Genomic DNA, 9,441 nt, shown 5'->3' on the forward strand with positions numbered 1-9,441 from the left:
AATGTGCCAGGAATTCAGCAAAATACAGTGTAGTCAGATTTTTGCCACATACCATAGGCTTAGTTAACACCCATTAATGCCTCAGTGTAATCAGTTATCCATTTTAACCTGTTATGAATCTACCCTAATTCTCGTTAAGTCTGCATAGAATCTCATGTTTAAACTCGCAGAGCGCTGGCTGAAACTACAGTGAAGTGCAAGAGACTCACTCAGAACTATGCAAAGCAAATGCTGGTGAAAAGTCTCCCTGTCCCCGGGTAACCCTCCGCCAAGCGTGCTTTATTGACAACGCTGGAGTCTCATAAACAAGGAGTAAGTGTTACTTTTGGTAATTATTATATAATCATATAATAAAATTATTTACCTGCCTAGCACTCTGTTTCTGGGCTGAGTCTATGTCAGATGAGTCTTGCCGTTCCTTCGCTAATGCAGTCAAGGAGACAGACACAGAATATCCCAACAAAAAGTGAGCTCAGTGAACAATTTCGTTCAGTCGCCAGCTGAAATCTTGATGTATATAGATCCTTAATTTAAGACAAGCATCCTGTCTCTGTTACTTAGGACTGCAGCAATGAGACCAAGGTGACATGGCCACAGTCGTGTACCAAGCGAGGACAGAGAGCAACTGAAACCAAGAAGTCGGGGATTGGGAGCCGTGAATTCAGGGCTGGGTTCAGCTGTAATTTTCTTATTGCCTCACAAGCATAGCGAACTTACCATCTCTTGGAAGATGACACAGATTATGGTCTGGGCCATTTTCTCTGAGCACCCTCGTGTCACAGTGGTCAGCAAAGGAAAGAACTCCTGGAGGTAGAGCACATCCCTCATTCACACTGTTCCATTCAGAGTTCTCCCTGGTGGTCTGTGAGGAGCCAGCCTCACAGAAAGGCTGGTTTTCAGCAACATGATGCTTTTTTAACATTACGTTTTTTTAGTTACACTCCAACCCATCTGCTACTTAGCATGCGCTCTCTGTACTGAAACTTGGCAGAGTGAGTTCTGGGAAGCCTTTGGAAGCTGGCCTCCCTCTCTCACACGTGAGTACAGAAGAGAGCCACCTGAAACTCAAGAGAAACTCCATCGCCATGCTCTGCAGTCATCTTCACACTCTAGAACATTCTAGCACTTTGAAATCTCAGGAGGATCTTCTTAGATGCATTTCCATTATAGACAGGAGCTGGGTTTTTTATTTTAATTTTGTTCATTGAAGCAAGCATAATTATGCAAGCCTGCAATTCAAATCTTACCATTTTCATAATAATGAATTGAAGTAACATCATAGTAACATAGTCAAACCCAACTTTATTCATACATTTTGTATAGTGTTGAGACTATTTTCTCTTATAGCAATGCATGCTGATTACATCCCATAATGCACAGAGCAAGGTTGGCATTATATAAATTTATGCCAAATAAAGATGGTATATGACATGATAAAACTTTGTGGGCGTACTATTTTCTGAAAATGTATCTTCTGAGTCTAAAAATGGGAAATGATTCATTCAACAACTGTTTAATGGGTTTCTGCTCTTCATTCAACATTCATCCGACAAATATTATTGAACATCTCCTATGTGCCATGTAAGAGAAACAACCGCAAGATTTAATAAAAGCAGTGCAACATAAGAAAACCATTTTTCTTCCCCTGGATAATTCTAACCTCATTGGAGAATTATTATATTTCTCGGCACTTTGGCAGCAGGATAAGCAACTGCTTTTCAGATGCTTCGGCAGATGTTCTCCAGAAAGAAAGTCAATTATTTGTGTTATGACACCCACATATGACTCCCAGACCCAAACTTTCCATCTGTGCCCGTCTCACCGAATTGCCTACCTATGGAACACAAGTGAAGATCATTTATGTGTCTCACCCTCAACATTCGCTTGCGGTCACTTAGCACCTGGGCTATGTAGACATCAATAATTGTTTTGCTAGAAGGCCTCATATAAGGCTCTATTGCTCTTGTGATTTAAAATGCATTTCTTCTTAGATTGATGACTTTTCTAACCTAGGCTTGCAAATACTCACTAGCCCAGGGCATATGTATTGCAATGAAAAGAGGGAAAGTAATTCATTTATTTTATGTTTTTCTTAGGGCACCTACCATAAAGAAGAAAATACTGTGGGTTCAACCAAGTTTAACAACCATTTATTGAGTATCTACTAAGTTTGGGATTCCCTCCTGGATATTAAGAAGGTTAAAAAGTTGGAAAGATACCAGCCCAAATAACAGCCCTGCCCTCCTGGAGGTCCCAGTCTATCCAGTGAGGCAGAGGTTACACAAATAACTTCAGAATAAGCACTATATAATATATCCATACCTGTGCTTTTAAATTTTTGTAGAAGAGAGAAACCATGCCTGATATAGAGCATCTAGATAGACTTACTAGTAGCAGTAAGTGAGAGTCAGACTTTTAATGGAAAGGAAAGAAAAGGCAGCAGAAAGTCACATGGGGTTGGCCAATATTAAGTATTTTGCATTTTTATTTATATGATATAGATTCATTTGATGCTTCCAGCAAGTGAATGGAACGTCCACACTTGTCTGCTGAGTAAATTGACTACACTGGGTTAGAAGCACAAAAAGAACAAGATTGCCATTTTGCATGTTGCATATTGAGTAGCATGCTATCTTAGTCCATCTGGGCCACTACCCCAAAGTTCCATAAGTTGGGAAGCTTAAAAACATTGGGATTTTTTTCCCATTTTGGAAGCAGTGAAATTCAACATTAAGGTGTCTGTCCATTCAGTGTGAGCCCATTTCCTAGTTCACAGATGCCTCCTGTCTTCACTGTTACAGAGGTGGCAGGACTAATCAGCATTGTTTTAGCCTTTTCCATGGGAACACAAATTTCAATCGTGAAAGCCCTTCCCTAGTCATTGGTTCATCAAATCACATCTGGTAGCACAAACATTCACACCACAGCACTCACTGTGTGCCAACCACCATGGAGGTCACTGATGTGAATGAATCATCAAAATCAACTCAATAACCCAATGGGAACAGTTATTTATTGTTTGGACCACTGGGCAGAGAGAGCTGGGTGACTCTTCCCTAGGCCGGGAGCAGGAGGGAAGTAGCCAAGTCAGGATGTGTGTCTCCATCATCTATGACCTTTTTCAGTCTCTGAAACCTCAAGAGAAACGGTGTTTTGAGCATCTATTTCATCTGCCAAAGGTAGACATCTCAATATTCACTTATTGCCAATTAATACTTACAAAGACAATTTCAGATATATATCCTATATTTTAATATGAATTAAAATAAAATGTGACTGAAGGAAATACAGCCAAGAGTTGAAGTTGGTGATACACACCTTTAATCCCGGCTCTCGGGAAGCAGAGTCAGGCAGATCTCTGTTAGTTTGAGGTCAGCCATGGTTACAGAGTAAGACTCTGTCTCAAAAAAGAAAGAAAAGAAAGAAAGAAAGAAAGAAAGAAGGGAGGGAGGGAGGGAGGGAGGGAGGGAGGGAGGGAGGGAGGGAGGGAGGGAGGGAGAAACGGAGGGAGGGAGGGAAGTTAGTAATGGGTCTTACCTTTAGAATTGAACTAGCTGTGTGTCTTATGGTGCAGCTAGACTAGAAATCCCTGAGAAGCACTGCCTTAGTTTTACATCAGCTTCCTATGTGTCCGGGAACAACACCACACTAAAGGTTACAAACAGGAGAACTGTGTTCTACCACAGCTCGGTGGAGGCTGCAGATCAGAACAAGCCGCCAGGGTCGCACTGGGACTCTTGGGACATGGGTCTCCCATCTCATCCTCTGATGTCATTTGGAATTCCCGCCATGTTCGCCTTTCTCTTTCCTCCTTTCTCCTTGGAAGGGTACCAGTCACCTTAGGTAAGAGAACTCGAGCTCACTGAGATGACCTCATCTCAGCTAATCATACCTGCCCTCGTCCCAGTTTCAAGTGCAGTCACATTCTGCAGTACTGGACGAATGACTTCAACTCATCCCTTGGGAGAACATGGAAAGTCAAGCTGTAGGAAACCGGCTTTTCCGTTTTTGGTTTGGTTTTCATTTGTTTGTGTTGTGCTTTGTGTTTGTTTGTTTATTTGACAAATGAAACAGATTTTTCAATGTCACAGTCAAAGCATGTTGTGATATGAAGGGGCTTGAGGAATAGGCTACAGGGGTGGAGAGATGGCTCAGTGGCTTAGAGCATGCACTGCCCTTGCAGTGGACGAGAGTGTGGTTCCAGCACCCACTGTGGGTGCCTCAGAGCTACCTGTCACTCCAACTGAGAGGGAATCCAACAGCCTGGTCTCCACGGGAACCTGAACTCGTGTACACGCCCATACATGCAATACTCATAATTAATGAACAAATCACAGCCAATCTTTAAAAGGCCTTGTATAGTCTTTCCTCCTTCCACCATTTTTTCAAGGCTCTCTCTGTGTAGCCTTGGCTGTCCTGGAACCCACTATGCAGACAAGGCTGGCCTTGGAGTCACCTGCCTCTGACTCTGGAGTACTGGGATTAAAAGTTTGCTACAGTTAATTTTGAATTTACAGTCACCCCAGTGCTGGACAAGTACCCTGCAGTCAGCCACATCCTCACTTCAAATAGTCAATTCTGTTTGGTGTTTTGTTTTGTTTTGTTTTGTTTTGAGACACAGTTTCTCTGTGTAGCCCTGGCTGTTCTAGAGCTCACTCTATAGACCAGGCACCTCTGCCTCCCAGATGCTGGGGTTAAATGTGTGTGCCACCACCACCACCAGTGCCAAATAGTCAATTCTTAACCACTGATTAAGTTTAATGGACAGAAAACTTTCTTACTGGCTCTGAAGCAGAGCATGTGAAAAATTCCACCTACGCTTTAAGGGTCACTAAAGGTCAACGTCTTGGGGGGAAAATGAATCTGCAGTGTGGCTAGAGAAAGGGAGTTTTATATCGTCAGAACCAGGACCCCAGCACAGGGACCACAAAAGTGGTCCCTGTTGCCACAATGGCAACCCGTCAGGCCCAGAAATTAAAAACAAAATGACACTTGGAAATCATATTCTCCGCTAAATATAGTACATTTGTTTATTTAAATGACTACTTATTGAGTAGGTACTATACATAAGGTGACAAGCTGAATAAGACAAGCAGTTTGCAATAAGTATGTATCAAGTCATAGTTTCCATGACAACAAAATTTAGTGGTTTGAGAGTGCATAAATGAGTAAGAAAATTTAAATATTCTTTTCTTGTTACTGATTCCTTGCTTAAATTATTAATATGGGACTCGGGGGATGGCTCTGAGGGCAAAGGCATTTCCCTCCAAGCCTGAAGACCTGAGTTCCACCCCTAGAACTCACATGATAGATACAAGAGAATTGACTCCTGCAAGCTGTCATCTGACCTTCGCACCCTGGCAGTGGCCTGACCTTGTGAATGTATAAACACACACACACACACACACACACACACACACACACACACACACACACACACACAGTGCGCTCACGCATGCCCACTAATAGTTTTAAAAATTACTAGAATAACCTTTGTGTATCTAATACATCCTCCCCAAAGAATTAACTATTTTTTAAGTTTTATTACGTTGTTTTATCTTACTGGGGAACTTTCTGTCACTGCACACATGTGAGTACCAGAGGACAACTCTGGGCATAGATTCTCTCCTTTCAGTATGTGGGTCCCAGGGATGAAACTCAGATCCTCATACATGACAGAAAGTACCATGAACTACTTGCTGACCCATCACCCTGGTTCTAAACTGACTTAATTATTGAGTGAGTCTAAATTTAAATCACATGTTGCACTCCTATCTACATTGTTATTGCAATTTCTATGAATCATGATTTTTTATTAATTTAAGTAAATAGTGACTATTTGGGAATTGGGATAAATTTTAATATAACTATTGCTTTCTCTGAATGTTTCACAGTGACACTGGATCATTTTTTTTAATTCAGTGTATATATTTACCTATATATAAATATGTGGGGTGAGCTCTAAATTCTATTTATTCTCAAACACTTTGCTAGGTTGCTCATTTATCAGGATAAAATTACTTTATGCTTTCAATGCTTAAAATGACCTTATTGGCCTTAGCACAATAGTGTTACATTATATAATCCAGACACTGCCATTATTTTCCATCTACGTTGCTACAGACAGCTCAAAATGTTTTATCATAGTGTACATGGCTCATAAACCTTATCTTTTATTTGACATTGCAGGCTGTTGATAATAGAATATCAAAATCTCAGAGAGAGCTAAAGGAAATAATTAGTTCACACACACACACACACACACACACACACACACACACAAAGCCTTTCTGAATCTAAGACTATCACAAGTATCTCACAGTTAATTGAGAGGGATGAAAAAAATTTTTAAAAAAAGGAAATTTAATGTCTGAGACATACATGGAAATATTGCAAAGTGTTAGAATGACAAAGGAGATCTAGATTGTGTTCATTTGGTGCTTATATTTCTGCTTATAAAATGTGTGTGCAAGTGTGTTTTCAAACCTGTTTGCTAATCTAACGTTTAACTTCAGCATTTCCAGGCAGTCCCCTGAGTAGAGCAGAAACCAGCTGAGAACTCACTCAGCTTCAAGCTTTACCCCCAGTGACTACATCCTGGGACTGTGCCCACAGGATCCAAACACACATCAAAGAGATTCATGGTGATTATCCTAGAAGAAATTAATAAAGCCTGAGAGAACTCATCAGAAAAAAGTCCTCAAGACGATTTTATTTCAGTAATTGTTGTATTTTAAATGCTTTCATTTTCTTTTGCGATGTCTTTTATCTTACTTACAGATGCTATTACTCATAAAATGTGATATTCTGTCCATGAGGCTGTAGCTGTAAATGAAACGACATTCTCATCTAGGCACTGATAAGGAGATTTAAATCTCCTGCTTCCGTATAAGCTGATTACCACGGAGGTCACAAAACCGGTCTTCACTTCCTTTAAGTACTGCTGTGACAGCTTATGTAACTGACCAAACACCTTTGTTCCTTTTATTCTGTTCCAGAATTTAGTTGGCACACCATGCAGAAGGTTTACAAGATGGACTAGCTTTTGTCTGCCTTGAGAAGTGGCATTACAGCCTTTGGGTGCACCCATGAGGATGGAAGGCAGGTGTCATTCAGCAAATGTGTGCTGGGGACCTAGGGTGATAAACTCTGTAGTACAACGATGAACAAAAGCAATGATCCTTCTACACTAACCAATTCCATGGGGATGACAAGAATGAGAATGTGCACACTCATTCATTCAATGCAAACACAGTCAATGTACGCGTCAAACATGCCAACATGGGGTAGGTAGGTACTTTTGGATAACACATTTAACCTCCAACAGTTCCTCAGGCTGGGCAGGCTGCAGAATGGAGAAAAGTCCAGTGGGGTTTCTTCACAGGAGGATTTGACCAAAGGCACTGAGTCTAATGAAGGCAGGGTTTAAATGAGTCCACCAGACCCAAGATAAATGATAATTAGGTATTTATTAGGGAACAACTTACACAGATAAGAGTAAATAACCTCCATGGTCTTTCTGCTCCAGAAGATGCAGTCTCTGCCCTTCCCATGCTCTCCACAACCCAAGACAGCACAAGCCAGCCCCTCCTCTACCTTATAATGGGTCAAGTCTGCTCCTGAAACCATGCCCAAGGGGTGTGGCCACCACTACAAGTTCACTGCCAAGGCAAGATGCCACTACAATTCCCCTTTTGTCTAAATAAGAGGATTTTACAGCTGATACAAAAGCTATGTTCAATGAAAACAAATGTCAAGTATAGTCTAGGAGAAGGAAAGGTAAAAACATCCACAAAATACACAAATTAAGACCTACAACCCGCAAGAGTAAGCAGTAAACACATACTACAGTCCAATCATACAGAGCCTCAAGAGGGAATGCAAGGGTTTTGGATGTTATTTAAGTTTTTGTAGCAGATTCTAAGGTCTTATCTGAAGAAATGATTGCATTTTAAGATGAAAAATAACAAAAACCTTCTGCTTCCTAGGTGGGGTAACAGTCTGTCATGGTAGACTAGTTGACACACATTGACCTAGGCCCAGGGTTCCCTTTGGCTTACAACCAGCTGTGTAGCCCTGAAAAAGTCATTGACTCTTTCTAGACTATAGCATGAATTCTCTTTGATCATAGTAATAAAACCTCAGAGTCAGCTATGGGGGGGTGGGCGTGAAAGCTGAAGGATCAGAGAAGCAAAGTGGCCAGCCACTGTCATATTGGGCATGTTTTCAAGGTCAAACAGCGATATATTTTAGATAGATAGGTAGTCTTCAAACACTTCAGATATCTACAGAATATGGTATTTAAGATGTTTTAATGATATACAGTTCTTTTTTTATGACAATGAGACATGCCTGCTCCTGGTGGCACCAGTCTGCTTCAGAGAAGATGATGGGTCCATACTAGTCACCTGTTTTCAGATGGGATCAGAGATGCAGAGTAAATGAAAGGTGAGCAACAGGAGAGAGGAAAAGGAAATAGAGACTCAGTACTTACAAATGAAAAGTTCACATTGTGATGGACAAAGACAAGAACAGTACAACTTAGTAAAATCATTACCATGGCCACCTTAGTTAAAGATTTATATCAAGACCTCAGAGAGGATATACAAGATCCAAGCCAGGATTCTCTTTATATTCCTTAAATTTAGTTGTATTCACTCTGTTTGAGGGTTGAGTAATAGATCCTTGGGGCCATTGCTCTCTTTCCACAGTGGTTACATATTTAACCATCACTTTATGCAGATACTCAGGGCACTCGTAAAATCATGTCACAAAACCACAAGGGGAGACATGAAATAAAAGACTATGAGCTGCATAGAAAAACCTAAAAGTAGACCCCTATCTCAAGAGCGTTTTGGAGCACTGAAGACTTGGATTATCTCCTCTTAGTTGGTAGATAATAACACAAAACCATAAGAAAAAAAAAGGTAAGAGTTGAGGAAAAACTGGGGAAGGTTGTCTATCTCACTACTAAGGTTCAAGTCTCTTGTTAGGACTCAGAAGAGGAACAGGATGGAGGAGGAGTCCTGGGATGGGTAGATTCCCCTCGAGGAAAAGAGGAGGCTCTTCTTCTTGTATATCATACTGAAGGAAGACAGTAAGGAGATGAGCAGTAAGAGACAACGACAGTCCGAATGCCTGTAGCCATTCAATGCCCATGGGACTGGCTGAAGAAGATGGGGAAACGTTAAGACATGTAAGCGATCGCTAATCTGGTACTTTATCTTCTCTTGGGAGGCAGGGGCCATATCTGATGGATCTGTGTATATCAGACAGTGACATGTACACAGTGGGAGTAAATGCCCTGAAATAAAACCAGGAGCGCAGTCCAGTGTTAGGCTGGACCCGTGGATCTTAAGGCACCCCATTTCCCGCAGCTTCCAGCAGGGTCAGGCAAGCAGCAGGGGTTCAACGTCAACAGTCTGGTGTTGAAGGAATAAA

The sequence above is a fragment of the Cricetulus griseus genome, chromosome 3, assembly GCF_003668045.3.
Source record: "Cricetulus griseus strain 17A/GY chromosome 3, alternate assembly CriGri-PICRH-1.0, whole genome shotgun sequence".
In the NCBI taxonomy this organism is placed as follows: Eukaryota; Metazoa; Chordata; class Mammalia; order Rodentia; family Cricetidae; genus Cricetulus; species Cricetulus griseus.